We start from the raw sequence: 25,694 nt of genomic DNA, 5'->3' as shown, positions 1-25,694 counted from the left end.
AGACCTTTCATTAGCAGTTACTTAATGATTTTTATATAGGGAAATACCCAATAAGGAAGGAACCAATTTCCAATGACTAAAGGAGTCTTAGGAAAGAAGAAATTCCTCAAAGACGTATTGTATATTAATCCGTTATCCAGAGCCAGGATCTAATAGACAAGTCCATAGATGTCAGGGATCCTAGGAGAATGTTTCCTTATTAAGTTTTTCTGTGTTAAGATTTTAGCTTCAGACTTTATCTTCAGTTTGGGGGAATTCTTCTAAGTTAATCAGTAAATGGTCAACATTTTAAGACATGCCATCCTTCTGAAATCAAAGTTCAAGTAGAACATTCTCAGTCAGGTTGCCCAGTTTTCAAGTGTTGAATTGTGCTGACTAAAGGGGCAGTGGTGCAGGGATGTAGGAGAGAAGGATCCAGCCCTCGCACAGGTCATGTGGGTAGCAATAGCTCCATTTTAGGACTGCAGAGCTCTCTAGGTCCTTGTGTCAGAATTCCTAACCAATGGGAGAGAGAGAACCTTGAACTGCCCCTTTTAATTTAGTGGGAGAAAAATGTTTGGAATGTCATTTGCGTAAGTATGACCTCAACTCAGTACAACATGCCCAGGCAGGTGAGACAGGATCCACCACCCTGTATGTAGACGTCTCAAGGATGTACTTTTCACATTTCAATTATAGAAATTCTTATCCTGGGATGTTATTCTCATCTGCACAAGGTGAGACTATAAGGTAACGGGATTCATAAAAAAATCAATGAGCATGACAGAAGGTATGCAATAAAATACATGTTGACTCTTTTCAGAAATGACAAATCTTATATTTTGAGAATAGATTTGGATATTGTAAATAGCCAAAATGTAGGTAGCTTAGAGGTGGTACAGAGAAGAAATCACTTAAACAGCTGAATAATTGGAAATATTGGAATAATTGGAAAGATTGAAGTTGCAGTGCTCAATCTTTTTAAAAAACTTTTATTTGTTCCTTTCAAATAGGAGCTTTTTCAGTTTTCACAGACTCCCTGGCTGTGGTAAGGGTAGCTTAAAAGAGAAAGTTGGTATTCGTGATATGGTAATGTGTGCTTCTCTCCTTTTTGAACATTCCATGAAAACAAATGTAGCTACTTAGTTAAGTTGATAGACTTTGAAAACTCAGTACATCATAACTGGATGTAGTGATTGAGGATACCTAGACCTAAAGAACTGAGATTTTGAGTTACTTTCTCTTATCAGGAATTCCAAAGACCATCTGAATTTACCCTAATTATTCTGAAATTTCATAGTTTTTTTTTAAATAAAGTCTAATACTATAGGAATGTGTTTCGGGATTATTTTTTATTAAAGTGAAATTTGCCTTATTATTTGCATTTAGGATAATTGGATTTGACTTATAGGAAACATGAGAAAAGAAGATTGATAAGCAGTGTACGCTAGATTAAGATCTTCTACAGAGAATTGACTTAATCCAGCCTCTGTCTTCTCTAGTGACAAAATCACATGATTTGGACTAAAAGTGCAAAATGAAAGAATTCAACTGGCTAAAAAAGGAAAAATTTTCTAGACAAAACTCTGAGCCTTCTGTTCTAATGATCTAGGAATTGGAAATCTGATATATGGCAGTTTATCCAAAGGGCTTTAAATTCTCTGCTGCCCATTTTCAGGAGGAATAATGACTTTTTCCACTGGCAAGTCACCATGATCTTCTTTAAATAAATTTCAAGCAAAACTCATTGTTTACAAGTCCTGGGACTTAGCAGTCTTGATCAAAATATTAGCAAAGGTTACCTACATAGAAAAAAATGGAAGACATTCTTACTGCAAAATATAGCAAGTCATGGTGTAGCTCTCAGCTACATATCACTTATATGGCCTCTATTCATAAACTGTGTATATATGTGACTTATAAGCGTATGTGTGACATGTATACGTTCGTATGATGCACACGTGTACACCACACATGTGCACACATGTATATTATCTATATGAAAGAATATTTGGAAATTTTTCTTTTTAAGAAAGTATTTCTATGGATTTGAACAAGATTTTCTTTCTCCACAATTCTTTGTCTTCTTATTCAAAATAATTTTCTGTGTAAGAAATTGACTAAAATGTGCTTGTCTTCCTCATCAAAGGAAATTAGACCTTTTATATTATGAGCTTCCCTCCCTCTACCATATCAAACAGTATTAGTTTCCCATTTCATCCTTAAAAGAAGAGACTTCAGGAGCAGGAAAGAAAGGGCAACTGGTAAAAGGTATACTAGAAAAAAAAATCCTGAAATGTTGGTTCTAGTACCACCTTTGCCTGTGGGCAGGTTTGTGCCTTTGGGAAAATCCCACGACCTCTTCGGCTTTGGTTTCCTGGCATGTAGAATGTTGAGTTGAACCAGAGAGTTTCTAAAGCAGTGGACAGATGACACATTAGAATCATCTAAAGTCTCTGAAGGAGATGAGTTCTTTGAATTATGGGATGGTGCTTTATCTCCAGAATCTTCCATAGGACATGGTACATGATTCCAGATTTAGCAAATAAAAACACAGGACATTCAATTAAAGTTGGATCAGATAAGTGATGAATACATTTTCAGTATTTATATTTATCTGTCAACCCTACGCATAAGAGGAAGTAAAAGTTTGTTTATGGAATTAATGTATACCCTCAAGGATTAATTAGTAGGAATTTTGGATAAAGAGTATAAAATGGTAGGGTTATGTGTTTCAATAGTTTTTCAGTCATACCACATGGAAAGTATCTACTCTTTTTTTAAAGATTCGTCAGCCTTGATTGGAAAACTTTTTCATCCTCTAGCAAAAACATTATATCACTATTATATCAACCGTATTTTAAGCTGTAAGTAAAGTATACCTCAATTAAAGTAGTACAAATGATAAAGAATTTTATGGATTTACTTAATAAGAGGTCCAGAACTAAATGAAGTCATCAAGGACCTGGTGTTCCCATCATCTTTCTGCTGGGACGTCATCCTTGGTGTATTGGCCTTCACTTTTAGGTTTGTTTCTGTGATTATAAAATGGCTGGTGCATTGCCATATATCATGTCTTCACACAATTACCCTCAGAGGAAAGAAGAAAGAGCAGTTTTGTATTGTACATATCGTTTTAACTGGAGGAAAAAATCTTTCCTAGGGATTTCTATCCCCAGAATATTTTTTCAAAATCACTGGCCAGAATTGGGTCACATGCCCATGCACTAGACCAAGGGGAGGTTAGAATGCAAATTTCCAGGCCTTTTCACTCTTCTTGGTGGGAGGCAGTTCCTGTAAGTAATGGAGCAAGTGGTTAGAGACAAACATGGAGGGAACAAAGTGCCATCCCTAGTGTCATCACAGCTAGGGTAGTTCTTTCCTTTGAATGTCATCAACATATGGATGAATTCTTGGCTGGTGGACCAGTGTGGAAGAATGGAGAATATTTTACAATATTAGCAGGCAGTTCTTTTAAACGTCCTTATGCATTACGTCCTGACCAAAACCAGAGACATCCACATTGGTCCCAACATAGCCCTTTAAACATGCTATCATTTAGCCAGAGTGATTAGAGCTTTAAAAGTACACAGTTACATCCTTTTCTGCCCAGAAACACACACACACACACACACACACACACACACACACACACACACAGACCTTTTTCTTTTTTCCATTATAGACCTCAGTTTTTCATGCCAAGTATATGGCACAAAATTCCGCTGAGTAGAAGAGCTGGCTGCATCCTCGTTTCATGAGGGGGTGGGGGTTCCTTGCTGGAATCCATCCAGATATACTTTCATTTTTAAGTACACTATTAGAAGGAGGGTAATACAGATAATAATTTTCTTTTGATGCCCATGACTCCTCAAGATCCTTAAAGTGCTCTGCACACTTGTTTTAACCTCTGATCACGGGAAGGAGAGCAATGTGTTTCAGTGCAGAGAATACTTAACTAACTTCAGGACCTGCGAAAGAGTGTTGGCTCTGGTTTTTACACAATGTGATATGCTTTTGTTCACCATGTAAATGGGGTGTGTAACTGGAGTAAATTCCTCCACAGTGCTCCTAAAGCACACATATAAAAGTGTATTTTCCCAAAGCTTATATAGAATTCCAAGTGGTGTACAAAATATGTTTAAAATGCTACATATGGAGAGAAAAGAAAGAAAACTATCATTTAAGGAACAGCTTTGCTATTCCAGACACAATGCTAAATGTCTGACATCTTTGAATTTATTTAATCTTGAAAACAACTTTTTGAGTTATTTTATAGGCTATTGATTCATCCAAGGTCATATAATCTAATGAACATCAGAGACAGAATGAGAATTATTGCCAAAGACTACTCCTGCAAAGAAAGATATGTGGAGTTTTGATGAATACACACTTGATAAGGTAGTATTTTCCTAGTCTGTATCTTTGCCTGTTTATATAAAATAGAATTTCTATTTATCATTGAATTTCAAGGCAGGTTTTAAACACATAACAGCACGCATGATCATTAGCAGGATATCCAATCAGACATATTTTCTTAAGAAAGATCTGTACATTTTCTCCTGCCCACTACCAACGATAGGCACACTCTCTGGAATTCACACCATTACACATTCCTAGCATAGCAAATCAATCATTAATTATTCACAGGAAGAGCGTTCAAAGTTCTCTTCCTTCTTTGGGTGATATAACAGAGTAGTAAAAAACAAAAAAATCCTAGGTACTTAGTAGTTAGGCAGTACCTGATCTGATATCCCACTTGTCATGAGCTCTCTAATCATACGGCTTCATCATTTCCTGAGAGTAAAGATAGGGTGCGGGGAGGTTATAGAGTTTGTGTGTGTGTGTGTGTGTGTGTGTGTGTGTTTCTGATGGACCAAGTAGCTCTTTAACTTTCCTGACCTAACTAAATAAATTTGAATTGTAACTAAGTAAAATTGAATAGCAACTAAGTAAAACTGAACAGTCTTTGAATCTTGAGTCTAGTTCCTAAAAAAAGGTTCTGAGGTATGCATAAGAGTTTGTAGTGACTATTTGAGGAAACGGTTAGACTTTGGAGGAAAACTCCTTGAGAACACGCTAATGAAAAGTAAGCAATGAAGTCCATTTATTGCTGGAAGAAAGAATTTAAAGGTGAAAAATTAGTCCAGTGAATAAAACACTGCCCAAAGATTCTCATAGTAGGTGTATGGGCTTTCATCTTTCTATTTTGCAGGAACTTGGACATAGAAAGTATTTAATTTGTTTTAGGGTAGAAAATTTATTTAGTCAACAATCATTTGTTCAATAATTTATTCAACAATCCTTTGTTGAGTACCGTTTGTATGTCAGACATTGACATAGGGGCAGGAGTGGAACTATAAATTAGGATGTAAGATTGAAAATGTCACTGCAAAAAAGAGCCAGATACCAAAATTCAAGAAAAAAAGGTGAGAACAAACTCAAAACCATTTTAATTAGAGTGACCTATGAATACCAGGCCATCCTTATATTGTCCCACCCACCCACTTCCGACTTATTATATAAACTGAAGTGAGGCTTAAGACCCTTAAAATCTGCTCACTTGAGAAAAATGTGTCTACATTTTTGGCATTTTTAACAGTGTGCAAAGAACCTGTAAGAAACGTGTTTTTGAATGGAACTAATGATAATGGGGAGCATTAAAAAGTGTGATGTTGGTCCTTTAAAATGACTTAAGTCAAAGATCTTGAGCTAGGGTATGGATTTCAACTTTGCTACGCTAGAGAGATGGCTTCAGATTACAGTGTTTAAAGTTTTAGTTCACTCTCAGAACTCTAATTTAATATTAACTTTCGTTTAGAGAAATGTCTTTTGGAATCAAACTTGAACCAAAGGAAAACTTCCATTGACAATTCCCTAGCTAGGGGAACCATTCTTTGCCACTCCCAGAGTTCCTGTCTTGACCCTTCTCATGTCTCTTATTGATTTGTGTCTGAATGTGGAGGAGGTCAGAGCTTGATCAACTAGTACTCTGAAGCCCTAGCATCATCTAGGATGCCAAGGGTGGGCCTCTCTGTACTTGCCATCAGTGTCAAGTTAACTTGAACAAGAGAAATTCTTCTCTGACCCTAGGACAGAGATCATTGAAAGTGTATAAAAACTCAGCTCATATGAACCCTGGCTCATTAAGGGGTCGCCTTGGCTTATGCAGCTAAAAGGAGAGGTGGCTCGTGGCCACCTAGTGGCTCGTGAAACCAGGAAGAAGGCTGACTTAAAAATGCTAACCATGTGCTTTCAAACTGAGCATTACATTGCCCCGGTATTCAGAAAACTGATGAGAAGATCTTCAGTTTTAATTGCTGTGTTGGAGAGATTGAAGACACACAGAATCTCAAAATGGACCAGACACATCTCTGAATTTTTAAAAATGAACCTGTAGCCAAAGAGCTGGTGAACAGGTTTCCTGACATCCTTTATAGAATGCCTTAAATCTGTTCAACAAAACATACTTGGGGACCTTTTGTGAAGGGACATTAAATGTCACTTACCCCAATGCTTCTCAACTGTTATGTCATAACTCATGAATACATTCAAATATCTCACTGTCTTTCCAAAGATTCCCTTTGGCCCTTCATTTCTCCTCTGGTCTAACCTCTTATTGCTAATTTCTTCAATGGGTGTAAGGATCATTTTCCTTGCTCCTTCTCTAATACGAAATTCTATAAAACTTATAAAATGAAAATGATAATGCTGGACTTGCCAATATAATAAAAGCTTTTGGCCATCATAAAAAGACTAATTTGATCTCTAATTTAAAAGAAGACACCTCATATGTTTTAGCGATTTTAGAAAAGAGACATCACCATTTTTCACTTATTCTTCCTGAACAGTTCTCTTTGAGTTTTAAGTCTTGCATCTGGCTATTTTTGTTTTTTTTTTTTTTGTTTCGTTTTGTTTTTTTTTCGTTTTTGTTGTTGTATTCATCCAAAGTATATCCTACTAAGTCTGGGAAACTAACTATCCTTAGCTTAGCTTAAGATTTTTATTTGTGTTTCTTTCTTTTCTTTTTTAATGTATTTCTCTAAATTGTCTCTTATTAGTTTCCCATAGCATCTAATACCCATACAGTGCAAAAAGCTCACCATGTTCCCTTGAGGATTCATATGTGTGCATATGGTACATATCTTGAAACAGTTTTTAGTTTCATATAGTGGTGCAGTCAACTGCTAGTTTCTACTACTTCTGGAAGCCTTGCCAGACCATCTGCAGACCCTTTAATTATATTTTCTGACCAGAGGGCAACTGGCAGGAATTAAATATGTTATGACCATATTCAACAAAATTTCAGGATTCCAATGCCCTAGCTCAGAAGCAATACCAGCTGGTCTTCAGTGGGAGACAGGGATTAACAAGGCCCCCATTTCAACTGCGGTGATACTTCTCTGAGTCAGCAAATACTATTGATATGTAAGAGTAGCATAACTCGGACCCTACATAAATATCAATCATCAGCTGGTCAGAGTAATAGGATTGGCTATGTGAACATTAAGAGGAAGCTTTTCTAGATGCTAGACATAACTTCTTGGGATCAAGAAGGAATTATTATGACTGTCTTTGGGATCACAGCAAATTATAGGATCAGGCTAACTAATTTCAGTTTTAAGGATTCCCCATTGGAAGAAAATACTCATTAAATTGAAGGAAACAAGCCAATTTAGCTGATCCTTCATGTAGCAGATGATCTGTATGTGAGGGTGTGTGGAGCACCTGTGAAGGTCTGTAGACCAGTGTTGATTCAGCTGATCTGAAAATGGTCATCTCCTTCCTCCTCAATAATACACCCCAAAGTGGAATGATTTACTTATGACCACAGATTATCAATTACACTCCTACAGTTCTTTATTCCTGCCCTTCCAATCATTAGTTATCATCTATAACTACATCACTTTCCTCCCTATGTAACCCCCATGTAAAGGGCTGTCTGGGGAAAAGGGTACATATACCATATGCATGTGTTGTTGCTGTTTTTGTTCTTGCACAAGAGCCTGAAGATTTTTCGTTTGTTAACAGGGACCTTCATGCTATTATTTTTTTAGTCGAGTGGCAGATGCGTGGAACATAGGCTTATGCATGAGAGGAAGGAAAAGGAAATTGACATGGAATGGGTCCCTCATTATATGAGAATGGTGAGGGAAATGATGTTAGTTTGAATATTTGAGTTCAATTTCCACGGATCAGGAGCTACCTGAGGAAATGTAGTTATATGAGGAGACACAGCTTTCTCTTGTTTGTTTTAAAACCAGCTTTACTAAGACATCATTTGAGTACAACACTACATTCATTTAAAACACACAACCCAGTGTATACACCTGTGAAACCAGTGCCCAGTCAAGATAGAGAATATTGCTATCACACTTCAGAATTTCCTCTTGCCCTTTTTATGTCCATCCTTTCCCTCCACCCTTGGGCCTGTTCAACACTGAGCTGCTTTTTTTGTCACAGATTTTTTCTTTTTTCTTTTTTTTTTTGCATTTTCTAGACTTTTATATAAATAGAACTCTTATGTCTGGTGTCTTGCACTCAACATAATGATTTTGACACTCATTCATTTTGTTGTGCACATTAGTAGTTTGTTTCTTTTTGTTTTTGACTAATATCCCATTGTATAAATGCATCACTTTTTGTTTATCCGTTACCTGTTGGTGAACATCTGGATTGTTTCAATTTTTGGTTATTGTACATAGAACTACTATAAATATTTGCATAAAAGTCTTTGTGTGGACATATGTTTTCACTTCTTTTGTGTAAATACTTGGGAGTGGAATGTCTGGTTCATATGTTTAACTTTTTAAGAAATTGCCAAAGAGTTTTTTCAGTTATTGAATCATATTACATTCCCGCCAGGCATGTATGAGAGTTCTAGTTGCTCAATATCCTCACCAACATTTGGTATTGTCAATCTTTTTAATTATAGTCATTTTAATGGATGTTTGGTGGTATCTCACTTTAGTTTTAATTTCTACTTCCCGAATGACCAATGTGGTTTAATATTTTTGTGCTATTTCTCTACTGCCATTAGTGAAGTGTCCAAATATTTTGCTTATTTTTTATTGGGTTGTTTTTCTTTTAATTATTGAGTTGTAAGAGCTCTTTACATAGTTTGATTACAGGTTCTTCATTGAACAAATGCCTTGCAAACATTTCCCCCATTCTTTGGGTTGTCTTTTCATTTCTGTAACAATCTCAGAGAGCAAAATTTTTATTTTGATGAAGTATAACTCATTGATATTTTTCTTTATAGTTCATGGTATTTGTGGATTCTACTTTATTTCATTGTTCCTTATGTCTATCCCTATGTCAGTACTACACAATCTTGATTCTTGTAGATAGTGTAAGTTCTTACACTATCAAGTTCCATCTTTTTCTTCAAGTTTGTTTTGTCTATTCTAGAGTCATAAAATTTCGAGAAAAAATTTAAAATCAGCTTGTCATTTTCAGTGAAAATGCCTGATGGAATTTTGACTGGGGTTGCTTTGAATCTATAGATCAATTTGGGTAGAATTGATATTTTAATAATAGAATCTTTCAATGAACCCATGAATTCCAATGAACTATGGATTGGATTCTTTCAATAAACTTATGAACATGGTATTTTTCTCCACTTACATGATTCTTCCTTAATTTCTTTCAGTAACATTCTGTAATTTTCAGTGAGGAAACTATATCTCTTTTGTTAAATATATTCTCTTTTTCAAAAGATTGTATTTATTTATTCATTAGAGACACACACAGAGAGAGGCAGAGACATAGGCAGAGGGAGGGCAGGCAACATGTAGGAGGCCTGATGTGGGACTCGATCCCAGGACTCTGGGATCACACCCCGAGCCAAAGGCAGACACTCAACCACTGAACCACCCAGGTGTCCCTGTTAAATATATTCTTAACTATTTTTGTTGTTGCTGTTTTTAGGTACTCTTATAAGTAGAATTTTTAAAATTTTATTTTCTAATTGTTTACCACTAGCATATAAAATACAATTAAGTTTTGGGTATTAATTTTGTACACTTCAATCTTGCTAAATGCATATATTAATTCTTATAGTTGTCATACAGATTCTTTAGCATTTTCCATGCTATCTACAAATAGAGTCCAATGTTCTTTCTTTCTGCCTTTATTTGCTTTTGCTATAGTTTTGGTTTCATCTATTTTTTCCTCCTTATTGTCATTTTACTGTTTTGTTGTCAATTTTTTGCTACCATTGCTTATAGGATACAATCCAACAGTACATTAAAATCTTGTCCTTGTGCAATTTAGCAGAGATCTCAAATTGCCAATCATTAAAGGGCAGGAAAATAGCTGATGGATTAAAAAAAAGAAAAAAGATCCTGTGCGGGTATATAGTTGGCTGGAGGCAAGGCTACAATTTCAGCCCTTGTTCTGCTGTTGCTGTAACTGATGGGGTCAGTCACACTGAGGTCCTTTTGAGCTGGTTGGAAGAAGGGAAAAAATGTGTTAGAGGTGTGAATGGAAAAGTATTAGCCAGAAAACACTGTGGACTTTTGAACTACTACTACTTGAAAATCTTCAAGGGAGTAGACCAATGTCAGCCATAAGCAAACATGCCAATCAAATCCCAGTTCTCCTTCCTCTGAATGTCCACTACAAGCCGGAGAAATAGTCTCACATCCTTGTCTGCATATCCGTATCCTTCTCTCTTCAACAGTGTTACCCTCCCTTCCCAAAGACCCTTTCCTATTCCCCAACAAAAGCTCTCAGGAAAGATCTGAATCCCTTTCAGTGATTAAAATCAGCTCTATCCATACACCTTGCTCATTATTATATTTTAACATGTCTGAAGATGCTTTAAGTTCCAAATAAATGAAAGTATAAGTACAATAGCAATACATAGAAAGGGCAGGAAATAGCATTTATTGAACATCTACTGTAGGATGTCCAGGAGTTATTACTTAATCATAATAAGATCTAAAATAGGATTTATAGCCTCATTATAGATAAAAGGACTGGGGTGTAAAAGGTTAAGCCTTTTTTTCAAGGCCATATAAAAACTGGAGGACAAATGTGAACCTCAGTCACATTTGGGCTTTTTCTATTGCAGTCTTTGACTTCGATATTACTAAACACTTTCATTGTGTAATGTATTTGTCAATTTATCATTGACTCTAAAATAGTAGACTCTGCATTTGTTTGCAGAAGTGAATTCTCCATTATATTTCCAACCTCCCACATAGCACATGCAAATAGTAGGTACTCCATGCCAGCTTGTTGAATTGATCCGAATACCAACAGAACCATGTTTCTATTTTCTTTATTTATTCATTCATTAATTAAACAAATACTTTTTTTGTAGTCAGGCACGTAGATCTAAAGTAGGAGTCAGATAAGTAAAATAAGCAATTAACTCTACACAGCAATGCAAGTCATGATTAGAGGGATGAATAAAATATTGAGGAAACAAAAAAGCTACCTAGTTTGGCCTTAGGATGTCAGCAAAGGCTACCTGAAGAAGGGATATTTTGGCCTGTAATGTCAAGAATGATGCAATGTGAAAGAAGGAAGATCTCTAAACAGAGGGGGCAGTCATGTGCAAGGTTGGAAGGGAGAGAGAGCAGGACACATTTAAGAAAATATAAGTAGTTCAGTATATTGGGACATAGAACATGAGACATGGCATGATGAGAGATGAGGGCAGGGAACGAAATATGTGCCAACTATAAGATTATTGTTTTTTGAAGCTCTATCCCAAGGGAGCCACTAAAGGTATGTCATCGGCAGGTGGGAGAATTAGATTTTTTATTTTAAAAGAACATTCCGGCTTCTTTGTGGAAAGTGATTGAAAGGGGGCAGGACACTGTTTGGGAAATAATTGCCAAATTCTAGGTGAAAGATGATTGTGGTCTAAACTAAGGTAAAGAGTATGGGATTGGGGAATGGGCAGTTCTGAGAGATAATAAAAGTAAGATGAATAGAATTTGAAGCCTGATTAATTTGGGGGAATAATGCAGAAAGAGTTGATGAAGATGATTCTTGGGTTGGGGTCTGGGAAAATGCTGGACAGTACTTTCATTTAATGAGCTTTTGAGCCTAGTTAAAGTATTTTCTGCAGAAGAGTATCTCCTCCAATGAATACCATACCAAACAATGTACTAAAATCTTAAGTTCATCATAGCTATGTCATTGAATTATTAGCCCCTGTACCCCACTCCCCCAACTAATTTGCCTATCTATGACACCATCCTTTTCTAAGTCACTAAGGCTGCAAACATCATGTTCATCATTGGTTCCTCCTCTCCTCAGCCCTCCCTCCAATTTCAGTTAGTCACCAACGCCTGTTAATCATCCCTGACTAATGCCTCTTGAGTCTGCCCTGTCCTGCCATTCCCACTGTCATAACTCTAGCCTGAGCCCCTATCACTTCATGCCTGAACTATTTCCTAGCTAGAACAGTTTCCTAACTTGCCTCCATACCTCCAGTCGCTCCCCAGTGCAATTCATCTGGCACCCCAGGGCCAGAATGATTTTCTTTAAATACTGCTTTCATCACTTCTCCCAGCTCAAGTGTGCTCAGCACACTCTTCTCCAGACAGATGAGTTACTCACCGCCTTCCCAGCATGTCTTATGTATTCCCACCTAGGGAACCTTTGCTGGAATGTGGCTTTCTCCTAACTTTTTCCTCTACCTCTGCCTCCCTAAATAGTCCTCATCCTGTTGGGCTCAGCTCCAGTCCCAGCTTCTATGAGTTTTCCTGTCCATCTACAGCAATCTCTCGCCCTTAAATCCTCTGACACCCAATACCCATTTTGCTGACTTTCTTGTGTTCTTCTCTAAGTCTTGCAGGCTTCTCAGGGCTGAGACAATGGGTCTCTTCTCCAGGCTTGAGTCTCTTTCTCCATGCAGTGGAAAGAAAACCAGATTCTGGTCAGCTCACAAATGCTGTTATTTCTTGCTGTCACTTGTGCTTGCAGCTAGAGACAGGTTACTCCAGTTTGATGAGTGTTTGCCCACTGTCGCTGGGTACCCTTGTTGGTTCAGGTCCCAGCAGGGACTTGTGTTAGGTGCCAAGAGCACAACTCTTTCTGATTCACCTTCTCACGCCCCGCCATTGTTACTCAAGCATATTGTTGGCTCTGATCAGCTAGACCTGGAAAGTCTTCTGCATTAGCTACTCATGGCACAGAAATCAGCCTTCCTGTCCTCAGCCTTTGTTATCAGTCCAGTTACCTCCTGTCCTCCTGGTTGGCTCCCCTTTGGGAGGCATCCAGTCCTTTTGTAAATTAGTTCAAGTCCTCTTCAGAAACCAACATTCTCATCCCAAGGTTTACTTTATATCCAAGATATTTGTGGCAACAGTATGCTTCCTTATTCTCCTCTCTCTCCAGCAAGGAATTCCTATTTATCCTACATTTACACAGCTAATAGAGTGAGCCTATGTGATGGAGGGAGGATGGGAAAGGGAGGGAATCACATAAGTGACCCTATACAGAACAAAAGTAATTCACCCCAAGATCAGCTTTAGTTACAACCTTATGCAAAGGAGAGGCCTATTACATTTTTAGGTGCCTGTACCCCAAATTACTTTTTAAAAAATCTCCTCCTCATGCGCAGTCTGTTCTTACTCTTCTGTGTCCTTCTCCATGCCTAAGGAGCCTATATCCTGCAGATGGCATCTCCAGGGCACCCTGGCCCAGTGCTCCCATGAGTCTGGGCTAATGAATGACACCTGCAGAAGTCTTCCTCCCAATTGACAGCAGTCTGGCAGGGCTCCACTGTCTCTAGCAAAAGGAGTTGTGCTCTCTCCTCTTGCTTTAGTTGTTCAGCCTCCAGCAATGCCACTCCTTCCTGGTGTCTTTTCAGGCTCAAGTGGTGACAGGTTTGTGTTGTTCCTCTTCCCTAACACTTCAACATCCCTCAATGACTACCTTAGTCCTGTTTCTTCATTAAACTCTCTTTGCTCAAACTGTTTTTAATGCATCACCTGTTTGCCTCATGGACCCTAACCGACTCAGGGCCCTCTCAAAAAAACCCAGGTGAATTTGAGTACCTTTGTCTCTCCCATGGCACCAATCATGGTGACTGACCACTACAAAATCACTCATAATCCTAATTAAGATAGATATTAATGAGCCAGGCTCGTTCTTCTGTGTGAATTCAGGGCTTCTGTTGATAAACCATACTGCCAGACATGACACCTGTAAGCAGTATTCTGATTATTGCATGGTGGGCTTGACCCTTCACGCTGACTGGTTGCCCACTTATGGTAAAGGATTCAGATTACATTATCCTATTCACTGATAGGGGTAGCACATTGAATAGACATAATAGCCTGTCTAAAATCCAGCAAAATATCTCTGCCATCTTCCCATGCTCAGTTTTAGGACATTATGAAAGATGCTATGCTTTATGAATCTAGTTTTCCACTCTCCTAGAGGATAACCTGACAAGAGTCATTTCAAGAGGGCTGAGGCTTCAACATAACTACTTTCAGGGTAATTGAGATGATTTGTCTGCCATACCTGTTCTGTTTAACAAGGGCAATGCTCATTCTCAGAAGTGGAAGAGCCACTAGTGAGCTACCATCATCAAAGAGAAACTCTAACCAGATGCCTTAGCAGAGCTTGCTGCTTTGCTGCTCAGTGAAGGCCTCAGAGACTCTTGTTTTAATTATTATTTCTCTATAGATCATGTTCCTGAAAGAAATTCCAAAATATTTACAAGTTATTTTAGTTGGGTATTTTCCCTGCCAATCTTAAAACCAGTGTTTCTGCTCATTGCTTCATAATGATTCTTCCCAATTAGAAAAGGAGAGAAAAGATTTCAGGATATTTTCCCTTGGGATGCAGTGTAAATGCCTCCTTGGGACAGATTTCTTCATTCACATGTAAGGCTGCAGGATCCAGAGGGGCCACCACATGCAAATTTGAAACAAGCATTTCCAAAGCAGAAGTCCAGCACCAGCCCTGTCACACATGCGTAAAACAAATTATCCAATGGGAGCAGTACATAAATCACTCAAGAGAGAGTGCCAAAAATTCCACTGCATTCCTTCCAGAATCTAAAACCCAAACATGTTAGAGCTCCAAGCTCTTACCAAAAAATTCTGAAGGGAAAATGAACTGTGAATAACTATGGAGAAAGTGTAAGCAATTTATCCACCTGATGGGACCACCTGCTAATCAACGTTCACACAGTATTTTGTAACCAGCTATGAATCAAAATTCTTGAACTAAGTTTATGACTTAAAAAGCCAAGGAGTCCTGTCATCATCAGCACTGCTATTTACCAGTGACTGAGACAGAACCTGCATGAGTTGCTATGCTTTGTAAGGATGTTGATCTACGTGGGTTGTGTCTGATTTGAGGGAGGAGCATTTGGGCTGGTTTCAGACACTAAGATTAATGGGTAGTACAGTAAATCACAATCATAGAGAAAAAGAACCTTGGAGGAGGAGGGTGAGTGTTTTAGTTTTTCAACCCACTGCACACCCACGGAAGAGAGAACGCTGTTTGTATTAGAAATGTCTGGGAAAAGGTACTTCTATTCATCTTTTTTAGTAAATGTGCTCTTGTAAAAGGCACAGCATTTGTGCAAAACTTTTCTAAAAAGTATTTGTTGAGGCAGATAGGAGATAAACTATTCTTATAGCAAAATATCTGCCCTCCCATGTGTAGAGAGTTAAATAGAGCCAAACCTGAGGAGCTCTACACAGCTGGAAAAAGAAAAGTGGGTTCAGCTACAAAACCAGTGCCCTTAAAATTTCTTAGAGGGGCACAAAGTCTTATAGTGAACTACAAGACTTGATTCAACATCTATGTATTATTTTACTAGAGCTGCTGTAACAAAATACTGCAAACCAAATGGTTTCAAACAACAGAAATATGTTCCCTCACAGTCTTGGAAGGCAGAAGAATGAAGTCAAGATTTCAATAGAGCCACACTGGTTCTGAAATTTGTAGGGTAGTCCTTCGTTGGCTCTTTCTAGCTTCTGGTGTTTGCCAGCAATCTTTGGCATTGGTGGGATTGCAGCTGCAGCTCCTCAGTCTCTGCCTCTGTCATCACATGACACTTGCTCTGTGTGTGTGTCTTTCTTCTGATAAGGACACAGGTCATAATAGACTAGGGGCCTACCCAACTCCAGTATGACCTCATCTTAACTAATTATGTATACAACAACTCTATTTTGAAATAAGGTAACAATCTCAGGTACTAGTAGTTAGGGCTTCAACATACCTTTTTCTGGACAGGGCACAGTTCAACAGAACAATTTACATATTATATTATGGCAGGAATAAGGTTTAGAAGTTAGGAACTTTCTTCTCTTTTATTTCTTTTCTCCTTTATCCTCTCTTCTCTCCCTCCTTATTTCTTTTCTTCTCTTCTCTTTTCTGCTCTGTTGCCAAGAGTAGTCACCCTTCACCATTTGAGAGAACCTTGAGGTCATATCTGTATTATACTCATGGCTTAAGAGTCATGTCCATATTTCATTCATATGTGTCAGTTGAGGTGGCTCCATGGAGGGAGGAAATACAACTCATTTTGTTCATGCTATATAAAGTATTGATCTGATAGGAGCAATGGAGGCACAGTAACAAAAGGAAGAGAAGAGCAAATATGGGCAGTGTTCATTCAAACACAGCCCAATGGACAAGCAAACTCATCCAGTGGATTTTCATATTATGGCTCCCTTGGCCAGATGTTCCCTGTAACAGCCAACTATACCTTATTCTCTCTTAGCTGACAATTTACTACTTACTATCACCCAAGGAAGCCCACTTACTCTGTTTTTGTGGTCACTAAGCAAACTTCTCACTGTAGTTTAATTTTTTAAGGAGAGATTACATTAGTTGCATTAACAAAAATATTCACACCCAGGGTTTGATAAACTTTTTCTGTAAAGGGCAAAATTGCAGATATTTGAGGCTCTGTAGGCCATAGTGTCTCTGTTACAACTACACAGCTCTGTTCCTGTGGTGCAAAAGCAGCTCTAGACAACATGAAAACCAAGAGTCATGGCTGTGTTCCAATACAACTTTATTTACAAAAACAGGTGTCAGCTGGCCCACAAGCCATGGCTTGTTGACTTTGATCTAGACCATAGGACAATAAAAAGAAATGTTTTGTTTTGTTTTAGTAAAAATTTGAATTTCTCTTTTATATGTAAATCTTGGTCAGTTGGGTTAATGTGTACTGCCTTTGAGAAACAGTTTCACTTTCCAAGTGCTGACAAATTAAAGAGTATGAATGCATAAGAGTGAAGGGCAGATCTTTGAGGATAGTTAATTCACAAGCACATTGTTACCTCATAAAGCATCATGGCAACAGTGGGCTGGGTTCTCCCCATATAAGGATAGGATCTCATGCCTGAGTCTCATGTTGGGATTTTTTTTTTTTTTAATTTTTGTTTGGGGCCTCAAAGTGCATTGAGACTAAACAGTTTTGCAAAGAAAGTTCATAGAATTATGAACTGACTGGTTAAAACTGGAAGCTAGGATGAGCATCCAGGTTTCTCAGCCCCAGTCTCCCAGCTGGTTTACTGCTTCGTAGTTTACGCTCTACATCTGTGGTCTGCTGATTTGGACTTTGCTGCTAAAAATTACCATAAAAGCTTGTGGCCTGGGATTTAAGTCATAAGGTAGCAGTAGCCTAGTGTCAATGATGATGATGAGTAAGCACATGGATTAGTACAAAGTTGCCAAGAGCACCCAGAGGCTCTTAGGATTTTTTAGTACATGTCCTTAGAAAATGTTGAATGTCATTGACCATTTATTGTCTAGGTATTTATCTAAACTTGTCTTGAACCCATGTTTTGGCTTTACAATGAATTCAGATAACAAATTCCATGTGTTTACCTCTCTTCTAGACAAGAAGACCTTCCTGTTCCTTTAGAGTCTGTTTTTATCAAAACTGATGGTGTTGTAACTGAGAGATGCCGCAGGTTGATTATCCCAGAAATCTCTTAGGGGAGAGCTATGTTGAGGGTATCGTTCACAAAAAGGGTCTTTGGGTGCCTTACATAGCCCATGACCTCAAAGTAACACAATTGTACAGAGATTTCCCAATATTTTTAGCCACCAAAACTTGCTTGATAAAAACCAAAAAAAAACTTGCATGGGTTCTTAGATAATATTGGTAACTGGCCTACTCATAGACCATTTCATTTTTCCCCCACAGAATTTAACATCATGTCACATACTTTTTTTTTTTTTTTTTTTTTTTTTAGTTTGGCTCCCCCCACACTAGAGCACAAACTCCATGAAGGCAAAGGTTTGGTCCGTTTATCCCCTGACACTCAAATAGTTCCCAAAGCACAGCAGGCATCCAATAAATAGTGAACAAAGGAAATAATGTGGGAGGCATGGAATCCAAGCCCAAGCCCTAGGCTTCTATCCAGTACCAAGCCTGAGGATATTTTATGCCCCTGTGGAGTGGATCATGACTGGCATAGAGCTTTTATCTTGTGACGGTCTTTCAACCACTCTGTGAGGCGAGTAGAGTGCATACCATTATTCTCAATTTGAAGATGAAAAAAGAGACTCAGAGAAGATAATGGATTGGTTCGTAGTCACCATGGTGGAAAATGGTAATGTAGAGTGAAGACAGTTGAAAATGCACAACGCATTTCAAACTATTTTGACTGCAACTTATAGGAAGGAGTGAATTTTAAATTATGATCCAGAAGGGGCCCCTGGGTGGCTCAGTCAGTTAAGTGTCCGACTCTTGATTTTAGTTCAGGTCATGATTTTAGGGTCCTGGGATCAAGCCCCACGTTGGGCTCTATGCTAGGAATGGAATCTGCTTGAGATTCTCTCTTTCCCCCTCCCATCATGTGTTCTCTCTCTCTCAAAAATGAATCCTAAAATTATGACCCAGAAAACACATACACAACTGAAGCAAATGTTTTTACAAAAGAATGCCCTAATGTAATATCTTCTGATATTTTTATTCTAATTAATTTTTAAAAATTCTAGTTGCAACCACAGACTGAAAAGGTCTTATCTCCCATCCATATATTCTTCATAGTTTCCCCTTTCATGTCATCTCTTCTCTTCATTTTGAAAATGAAATAATAATTGCCTTCCCAGGCTCTACTTGAAGTCAGCCCAGTCTGGGGAGCAGGACAGCTCCTCTGTGCTGGAGTCAGAGAACATAAAGCAGTCAGGATACCATTGGAGGGTAAACTGAAAGCTTTTATCGGGGCAGCAGAGGAGAGAAAATCAAATCTGAACGCCTAGACGTTTTGGGCAGGAAACAGTTAAGAGACCACTAGATACGTTGAGCTGCCAAGACCACCACAATGTTCGTACAAAGATTAGACAGAGAACAGATGTGAAGTAACTAGAGTCCTTCAGAGCAAGATAGCGACGACATAAATTAACCTTGTCTAGGGCCTGACACAGGGACCACGCGCTTTTTGAAGTCTTAAGAGCGAAGCCATTTTTTATGGACTCTCCAAGGTTATATACCTTCATCCAACAGAACGAGTTTAATTAGAGCCAGTTGTTTACAGGGAAGGGAAGTGAGCCCAGTGGGGACTATCAGGGTGACTGCATAGAAAATAAACGAACGAGCCTGCAAAACAGCTGAGGTTTCCTTGAGTTCTCTTCGGCTGATAAGATTCCCTTCACCCCTCGAGATTACTTTTGTCTATTTTCCTGAAACTGGAGAAACAAAGAGGTGAAAACATTCCAGACTCCGGATCCTCCAGTTTAGCAGGGTTTTGGTCAAAGTCACCTCTTCTGGTGGTGGGGCAGAGGGCTGTTGCACACCCAGCCCCTGGAGGACTACTACCACGGCGACCCCTGGCCCCTGTGGCAATGCCCTGAGAACAGCCACCTAGGCCCTGGGCTGGCCTCATCCATGGATGTTGAACCTGAGGAAGACCTGGCACTGTGGTTTCTCAAAGAAAAATTCTGTACTCAGGGGAGGCCCAGCTGGGGTGGGATTTGAGCCAGAGACAGCTTTGTTAGGTCTGCATCCCAGAAGACACAGGATTCCGTGCAGCACTGACAGGAGCTTGTGGATCCAAGGCATGCTAGGAGCCCCAACCTAATGTATTTAAGAATCACAGAGAAGGTGGGAGCTGGGCCCAGTGGGCAGTAGAGGGGGTGCGAGGGTCTGGATCCTGTTCCCCTGAACATCTGGGGAATGTCTGCTACTCTGGGGGAAGAACCAGGTAATTAAGCAAGGCTTGGGAGAGGGAATAGGTGGATAGGAAGCCACTCTTAATGGAAGGCACTGGACTCACATGAGTCTCTGGCTGAATGTACCGGGTTGCAGGGGCTGGAAACAGGTCAGGGCAGACGCAGGTCCCAGAGCTACATTCCTCGTGCTTTGGGTAGCTGTCTTCCACGCCCATCTCACACAGGCTCTAGGCCTTCATGGAGAGACACAGATTAGGCCAGGACAGCCCGGGGCTCCCCATGAACTGATGGAATAGATCCAGGAAGAGAACAGAGAACAGAGAAACTGACTCCTCTCTCAGGTGGGAGAGCTGTTTCCTTTTTTTCCCCCTGGGCCAAGTTGATCCGTGGGCGGTGGAGCCTATGTTCTGGCTGTAGCTCTCATGACCACTGAAACAAGTTCCCACCCTAAAACATCCCTTCCAAACTGCCTGAAATACCATGTAGAATTTGAGTTAAACAGTGCGGCTGAAAAAAAAAATTAGTCTCCAGAGAGATTGGAGAGAATTTTCATCATTCAAATCTTTCTGTTCACTTTGCTCGTTTTCCTCTTAACATCAGATGGAGGTCCCTGTAAGTCCAAGGATGGAACACATTTTGGAAAAGAAACTCAGTTTTGGAGTAAGGGCAATTTCTGGGCAACGCAATCAGGTGCAAGTTGCGCGTGATGTCTTTGGTGTGTGTTTGTGGGAGATAGGGTGGTCAAGAAGCAGATTTGAGGAAAAGGATCTAGGAGGATCCAATGAAATAGACAAGGGCCAACAGAGCTACACTTTGCTGAAATTCTTCCTAAGGCTTTAATGTACCTTGCCTTCGTCTGTTCCTTCTGCTCCTAAATCTCCACCTTGCAGAGTTTATGTTTCCCTCTGTGGGAGATGCTCTTGCCCAGGGCCGGAGAAAAGCCTTTTCTGCCTCCTGCCCCTGGCCTGAGTCCAGGTGAGACCCTCAGTTGCAGTCCTGAGCAGACATTACAGCGAGCGCTTCCATGCAGGGACCACTTTGGATTCCTGTTTGCTTCTGCCCCTAACTCCTAGCTTAGGAACATAGGAGGCATAGAGTAATGTTTGCCCAAAGACTGCTTCCCCCAAGGGGTGGTGTGTGCACATTCCACACTTGTGTGTGGTCTGAGGACTTGGTATATTCTGTTCCTTCTTCTTGCGGTGCTCTCCCTTTCCACACCACCAGCAGGTGCCTCCCTAGTTATCCCTTAAGACCCAACTCATAATGCCATGTGCTTTTCTTAGTCTTTTCTGTCTTCGTGTAATTTCTCTGTGGGAACACCTAGTAATACATGTGTCATAGTGTGTTATCAGTGGTGATTTCTTTCTTAACCTTACCCACTTGACTTTGACCTTTTTGGCATCATTTGTATCTTATTTCCAGCACATAGCACATTATGTGTCACCTAGTGGCTTCTCAGGAATCTTTTGGTGAATTGATTGGACCTTATATAAAATTATTTCCAAAGGACCTCACCAACATCTCCAGTGGTTTTTCAGCCTCCATTATGGCCAGATGAGCGCCCAGCAGCAGAGACAAAAACAACACTTGGGATGGAATATGAGTAGCTTGGTCTACTCATTTCAGTTTGCCATGAAGAGCTAACTCCCCCTGCTTACCAAGTCAAACTCCCTTCATTTTCTTTCTAAACATTTTTTGAACTTGGCATCTGAAGAGGCACTTGTTCATTTGGCATATTAAGAGCTGACATGTCTTTCTGAGCCTGCTGAGTAGTGAAGAATTTTCAAGAAATAAAAGAGTTTGTACAACGATTGCAACTATAATCCATAAAATGAGTTAGTACAATGATTGCAGTTATAATCCATCAAATACTTGTCGGCAATGAAGCTGTGTGGCTCTGTGGCAGATATGCTGGGTTTGCCTTTCTGATGTCATGGAGAAAATGGACAGAGGACTGAAGCATGGGGCATTTTGACTTCACATCTGATTGTCTGCCTTTGGATAGATCCAGACCCTCATTGCTAAACCTTTTGGAAGGGGCTACTTGTTCCCAAGAGCTGAGGCCATTGGTGGGACAATTTGGAACACGAAGTCCTTTGCCATGGCCATTTTTTATCCTTGGTTGAGAGGGAAACTATCAGAGTTCCTCTTCCACAGGACTCAAGCCCTCCCTTCCTCCTTCTGTCACCTTTTCCACCTCCCTCTCTCTCTAGTTTACTTTTCATTATGAACGTTTTCAAATATGCCTAAATTCGTGAGAATGCTATCATAAATGCTATCATAAAACCTCTATGTTCCTATCACCCAGATTCGATAATTATCAACATTTTGTTTAGCTCTGTGTGTGACCTTCTGATCACAGACTTGATTTCTCAAATCCTTTCCAGTTCTAATACGATATATGTGTTTCTTTATCTCTAGCCTCCTGTGCTACTTGTTGTCTCTCCATTATAAGGAGTATGGATGAGGTACATGTATATTCAAACCGCAGTGGCAGATCTAAGGGATGAGGTTCATTTGTGACAGGTGCTTTCATCTCTTGACTTTTTATCGATGCCCCAAGGCCATGTGCGGCAAAGATGCGATCTAAGGATCTAAGGTAAGAATGCTGAGCTTGCTATGCAAATGTAGCTGCAGGACATGCTCCTAGTGGATGCTTCCAGCAGGACAGTTGCTCCTAAGTTGCTCTGTAGAGAAATTTTGGTGCCACCAACAGTGGCAACATTAATGTCCAGCTTCTGGAAGCCAGATATCACAGTCACCTCAGCTTCAAGACATGTATTTATTTTACATTCTCTTACGATGTCTCTTTGTTTTTGTGCACAAGGAAGTCTAGCTAATCGTTTTTACTTTTTCTTTTTGTCTTACCTTCTCTTCCTTCCTCTCCCCTCTTCTCTTCTTCTCCAGGCCAAAGAAACTACTGTTAAGCATTTACAACTTTAAAAATTAGATGAAATGATTAAGGTTCTCTAATGTATGGGTAGTATTTAAAAATTGACTTCATATTTAGCCTTAGACCTCTCCAGCCATCTACATAGTTAAAATACCTCTGCCTAAAGCAACTTGACATTTTTTAATATCATCTTGATACTCATAGTTTTTGTATATGTCAGTGTTCCTTAGAGAGCTGGGTTACCAAGAAAGATGGGTGGAAGTTTTTGTTTTTGTTTTTTAAGATTTTAATTTATTCATTCATGAGAGACACAGAGAGAGAAAGAGGCAGAGACATAGGCAGAGGAAGAAGCAGGCTCCCTGCAGGGAACCTGATGTAGGACTCAATCCCTGGACTCCAGGATCACGCCCTGAGCCAAAGGCAGACACTCAACCACTGAGCCACCCAGGCACCCTGAAGACGGGTGGAAGTTATTTAAGCCATTTAAATAATTTACCATTTGTAATGTTTGACCAATCCCTGGAAAAGCTTTACATTAAAAAAGCACTGTGTGTGAGCCTTATGTCTGTTAAATGTTTTACAGTCATTCACTGACTCTCAGATTGAAAACTAAGGCCTAGAAGAAAAATACAGCTTGGCTAGCATTGCAATGCAGTGACTATTAAATTTAAAATCAAGGTCAGAGAAAAAAAGGCAAGAGACAATATATATGTGATATATGTGTGTAGGACCGTATGTCCAAATTTTACGTCACAGAGGGAACTGATTCATGAGGTAGAGAAAGCCCCTCTGTTAATTGAACTCAATGTTTCTAATTTCAAAATTACTGCCTTGAGTTTAGAGCTTCACTCTTAATATGTTAATGAGGAAGTTAAAGCGTGTTTACATTTCTATAACATGTGTTCTACTTCATCTCAGCTATGGAGTTAACAGAACTTTGGAGAAGTGATGTAAGCTCTCTGGAACCTTGTTCTAAAAAACAGACTGAAATATTCTTAGTGTTCTTTTTGCTTGACATGCTGTACTTTAAAACCAGGACATTAGGCTAGGTCAATTTTGTCAGGTGCTGATAGCTCCTAACAAGGACATATGCATTAAAATCAAATAATTAAGTTGCCTGGAAGCTAAAAGTGTAAACATAACTATAAATAAGAAACATTCTTGTTTACCTTTTCTGCTGTGACTCTGAGCTTAACCTCCAGGTATTAGTACATACACATCACACATATGGATTTTGGATGGTACACAGGGTGGGAATTTGGCCTGCTGAACACCATAAAGTAAAAGTACCTGGTGTTCAGTTCTTAACAAATGTTGGAAGGTTTTTTCCCTTCTTTTCAAATTAGTGTTACTTGGGGCAGATATATGATGTGCCAATTAATATGTATACTTTTTCAATAGTTCTTTTTTCTCTTAAAGCTTTGAGGCAAAATGTCAAGTCCTCTGCAGCCAGTCACTTTTTGTAATTTTCCTCTCTATCCCAATGAGTGGCATAAACTCTGTTGTCATGGCAGGTGCATACCAATGTACCATATGGCAGCCTCTGTATCAGCCCTGTCACCAAGCCCTCCAGGAAATGAGGCTCTATATTTTTCTCAGGAAAAAAACCCCAAGATCAGACACAAACCCTTGCTCATTTCCAAATTGCTGACTGCCAATCATAAAAGAATTTCACCAAAAAATTAATAGTGGGGAGATTTGGGGAATATTGTTGAGCCTCAGGTTGGGACAGTCCATCATTCATTATTTTATGAATATTTAACTGAATCCTTACTCTAGGCCAGAAACTATTATAGGTGAAGGGCATATACAAGGAAAAGAAGAAAAAATTACAGAAAACAAAATAAGCAGGTAAAATATCCACCATGATGCTTTTGATTAGTTACTGTTTGTTGCATCATATATTAGCCAAAAATTTCATGGCTTAATAAGAGAGTATATTGTCTCATAGTTTCTGTGTGTCAGAAATTTAGAAGCAGCTTAGCTAGGTCTTCAGATCATGGTCTATAAGGAGGAGGCAGACACAGTGCCAGCCAGGACTGGAGTCATCTGAAGGCTTAACTGGGGCTGGAGAAGCCACTTCTAAGATGGCTATTTGCAGGAGGTCTACATTCCTTGTTGGGGGAGGGGGGATTGGGGAGTGGATTCCTTCTATAGGGTTACTTGAAAATACTCACAACATGGCACTAATTTTCCCCAAAGTAGAAAGCAGTCCAAGACAGAGAGAGAGAGAGAGAGAGAGAGAGAAAGAGAGTGAGAGAGAGGTCATAATGCTTTTTATTACTTAATCTTGGAAGTCTAACACCATCATTTTCACCACATTCTATTAATCACTAAAATCATCCCATATTCAAGGTGAGGGGAATTCGGCTCTACTTTTTGAAGGCAGGTGTATCTAAGAATCAGGGAATACCTTTTTAAATTACCACATTAAAAAAAATAAATAAATAAATTACCACATTAGCTGTCTTTAGCAACTGACGAAATGGTGAGTTGTAATAACAGTCGGTTCAAAAGAGAATTGGTGAGAAAGGATGGTTGGTCCGCATCAGTCCAACTTGAAATGATTGGCTGCGTTTTGTTCCTAATTTCATATTCCAGAAACTGGCTATCTCTTCATAAGTCTAAATACTGATTCTAAATGAAAACACTGAAATCTCTATGCATGACCAATAAAAAATAGTATCACACACACAAAAAAAAA

General features: G+C 39.2%; 1 long non-coding RNA gene across 2 annotated transcripts in view; it reads left to right on the top strand.

Moving 5' to 3' along the window:
- Positions 1-647: 647 nt before the first annotated feature.
- The window catches only part of LOC129515813 (uncharacterized), a 204,626-nt gene continuing 179,579 nt past the window's right edge, over positions 648-25,694 (top strand). For both annotated transcript variants that reach the window (XR_008665653.1, XR_008665654.1), the window contains exon 1: positions 648-716. This is a non-coding gene — a long non-coding RNA (uncharacterized LOC129515813). The remainder of the gene's footprint in view (positions 717-25,694) is intronic.

Source organism: Nyctereutes procyonoides, unplaced genomic scaffold (assembly GCF_905146905.1).
Source record: "Nyctereutes procyonoides isolate TBG_1078 unplaced genomic scaffold, NYPRO_anot_genome, whole genome shotgun sequence".
NCBI classification, from domain to species: Eukaryota; Metazoa; Chordata; class Mammalia; order Carnivora; family Canidae; genus Nyctereutes; species Nyctereutes procyonoides.
Note: the sequence above shows the minus strand (reverse complement) of the source record. Positions and strands in the feature narration are given on the sequence as shown.